Genomic DNA, 3747 nt, shown 5'->3' on the forward strand with positions numbered 1-3747 from the left:
CCTGCTCCTCTTAAAGTTTACTGTCTAATTCATGTTGTATAGTTCACTCGACTACTTCATACATAAAATGTTGAGAGATATTGGATATGAAGTGGTCACACGAAAATGCTAGAATTTAGTAGGAGACAATTTTAGAGACGTTGATGAATTGAGAAATGTATTTTCATGGGCTTAGGAGAAAAAGGAAATACAGGAGCAAAAGAAGACATAAGTAAAATATATGAGAGTAAATAATATAGACATAGAAACAATAAATTTGGGAAAACGTTGAAAGGTCATGTGGAATATAAAATAAGAAAGAGAACTTGAGAGTGCTGATGAGCTGCTCAGGTTTAGAAAGAGAGGTCCTTGAGCAGGAAAATCTCCAAACTGAGGCGTTTTTTGAGGTCAGTAATTCTAGAAGCTGAAGATGATTCAAATGGTCATGACAGTGGCCAGTTCTAATAGGCAGAAAGACAGGCTATGTAGTTGACTCGGCAGCAGAAACGTAAAGTGGCAGGGATTTGGATTTGAAATGTGATGAGCAAACCAAGAGGAAGATAAACCGTATGGTTAGTGGACGTTAGTTGGTTGTTGGCTGCTGAGTACCCAACCTTTTATGCGCACTGCTTTCTATGAGCTTTTCGTCTTCCCTTTGAGGTATTCCCCTATTGCGTGTGGTTTTGCTGGGTCAGTGTCCATCTCTGGAATCTAAAGGGGCCGGGTTCTCCTTTTTAGTACTGCACGTGAGACTTCCGTTTGACAAGTGGGCATACTTTCCTAGGACTTTAACTCCTGAACAGGTGTTCAAAGGATGTAGAGTGAGTCGAAGGTGAGATTATCGCCGTGGCAGCGAAGTGAAGAAGGTGAGACCCGACTCTTCCCCTGCCTGGCCTCCCAGCCTCTTTGACTCTTGCTCACTCTGTGAGACGTTCCTCAGTTACTGGAGCCACCGATATCCTTTCAACTGATTCCCATTCTGCAAGAGGTTGTCACATCTCTTTTCTCTTGCTTGCCACCCATATCTCTAACTGATATGTAGGGAGACACCATAGACGAAGAATTGGTACGATTAAGTAACAGACTAGATGAGAGGCAGCAAGGACAATTCCCAGGGGAAGTGTGAAGTAGATGATTATGGCCGTTGGTGGAGATGGAAGAATAAAGAAGCAGAATTTGTCTAGAGAAAAATAGTACTTTGGTAAATTTCCGGACTAAGTTAAACACTCTGAGTAACTGGGAAGAGAGCACTACAGAGAAGCGAGATGCAGAGTTGAACAGGTACACTTGGAAGAACCACGCATATGTACCAACATGCATAAGAACAGATGTAATTCTGCAGAGAAAATGGTAGAGGAGGAAAAGTAGAATTCTAAGGTATTAGCCTGTCTAGAGAGGCACAACATGAGGAAGACATATTTATTTTAGGAAAGATTAAGTAAGAACTCTTAGAGAACAGTGCAGAGATGCTTATCATGTTTCAATGCTTTTTTAAAAAAAAAAAACAAATACTGAACTTTATGGAAAGTCTCGATGCACTAGGAAATACCAAATATCTTAATATAAAGAAAGGGGGCAACTTTGGGTGCAAGTACCAGAAAATGCTGACTCTAGTGGGATTAAACAATAAAGGGCTTTATCACCTTAGGAACTCGAAGTCCACAGTTAGGGCAATGGCCAGGTAAGGGAGGCCAGTGCTTCAGCTCTGCTTCTCGGAGATTCCACTGGATCTGTCCTCTAGCTGTTTTCCTTCACAGTGGCGAGAAGGCCACGTTAGATGTGACAATGAGCAAACAAGGGCCACTCTTCATTGTGTCTCTTGAATGTGAGGAAGCATCTCCCAGAAGCTCCCTATCCAACTTGCCCTCATGTCACATTGGCCTGCAATGTGTCGCATTCTCACGTCTCCATTGTGATTGCTTAGACCATGCAAGAGTCACCGTGGAGCAGGGCCCGCCTGCCTCCGGCACACGGCTGGGCAAAGGGAGGCTACTGTAGATCCTTGACCAAGGTAGCGGGGAACACGACGAGGCTAGAATGAGAGAGCTGCTAGCAGGAGGCGGCAGTGAGAAACGGAGCCGTGGAGCCAACGCTGTCTGCTCCGTGGTGGGAGGCTGACGTCGTAGTAAAGCGCGACCACTAATTCAGCTTCGTGTTTTCGCTTAGAGGTAATTTTTATGGAATTTTAAAAGATCCATCATTACACAATTCCAATTTGAACAATTCCCAAGCCGTTGTTTTTTAGCCACTGCTTAACTCGTTTGCAGTTTTCTTTTTCTCTGTCTCCTTTTATTGCTTTCTGAAGCTTTTCAAAAAATCACATGGGGCACAAAGGCTAAGCCCCTCTGAACCCCTATTTTGTCCACCATGAGTCCACCAAAGCCAGTGATTTGTAGGCAGTGGGATGACACTGACAATGGCTGCCTGGGTCTGGGGTAATTAACAATGTCAGTGGTCAAGGAGGTGGAAGTCAGTTCAAGCCCAACTGGAGCATTTAGCTATTTTACTGCCATATCCTCTTAGGCCTCTTTCGGCTTATAAATATTAATTTAAAGACTACCAACAAGGACAGTAAACGGATTTAGGCATAAAACTTCCTGTCAGGGGTGATTTACACCCAATAAAAGGAGAGCAGGATAGAGAAAGCCTGCTTCGCTAAGTTTATGATAGACAGTGAAATAGTACCATCAAAATAAAAGGGCTTTTGGTCTGTCATGGGCTGTGTGGGTGTCTCCTCCTCAATAAGCAGCATGTCGGTATTGTATTGTTTGCTTTTATCAGTGCCTTGCACTGTTGAGGCAAAGTTCAATGCCATTGCTAATTGAACCTGTACAGATTTATAGACTGAAGGTCTGTGCGTGAGAGAGATTATTAGGACTTAAAAGATAATAGCCCCAGCAAGAAAATTAAAACTGCTTTCACCACTTATATTTCAATAGTGCATAACTTCTATCCTTTTCCTCATCCTGTGATGGACTAAGAACTTGTGTGAAAGAAGATCTGTCTTAAGAGTTTATGCAACAGTGATCAAATAGCGGAGAACTCTGCTGCCATCTTACCTTGCATGCAGCCCCAACCCATGTGGGTCTGACAGTGTCTCTGCAGTAAACCTGCCTTCTAGGTAAAAGGTTAACACGTTGACACTTCTAGACTGTCCGGAGACATTTTTCCATGGGTCTTTCACATGTCTATACATAGTGCAAGCAGAACCACTCTCTGCCTCAGCTCCAGAAAACCTTTTCCTGTTGTTGATAGCAAACAGCCGTGGAAGAGAGGAGGGAATCTCCCCGAGGGCAAAAGGCAGGTGTGAAGCTCAGAATTCTTCTCCTATAACATAAACCACCATGTGTACAGGTGCCACTTGGCCGTCTTCACATTGCTTTGTAAGAACAGGGGCTTGGGAACCTTGTGCAGAAGCTGGTACTCTTCCTACTGTTTTTGCCATAAATACTACAATCTCGCATTTTCTTCTAGCATCCATGAGCAGGCTAACTTCTTAGCTTACAAATAGGTCAAAGTTCCGACTCTTCACAATTTGAAAGACTGACCAGTAACATGGGTTTAGAAGAACAATTTGTGTAATTTTACAAATAAAAAGATTAGCACCTACTTAAACCATAATATGTCACTATTCCCGCAAATTTCCACATCTAAGAGAGTACAATTTTTCTTTTGCCAGAATCAATGTGAAGCTAATATCATGATGGTTGTTGGGGAGCATTATTGAGGAAAGTTTTCTTTATACTTTCTAGCTAGCTAGGGCTAAGC

This window comes from Pteropus alecto, unplaced genomic scaffold, assembly GCF_000325575.1.
Source record: "Pteropus alecto unplaced genomic scaffold, ASM32557v1 scaffold65, whole genome shotgun sequence".
Lineage (NCBI taxonomy): Eukaryota > Metazoa > Chordata > Mammalia > Chiroptera > Pteropodidae > Pteropus > Pteropus alecto.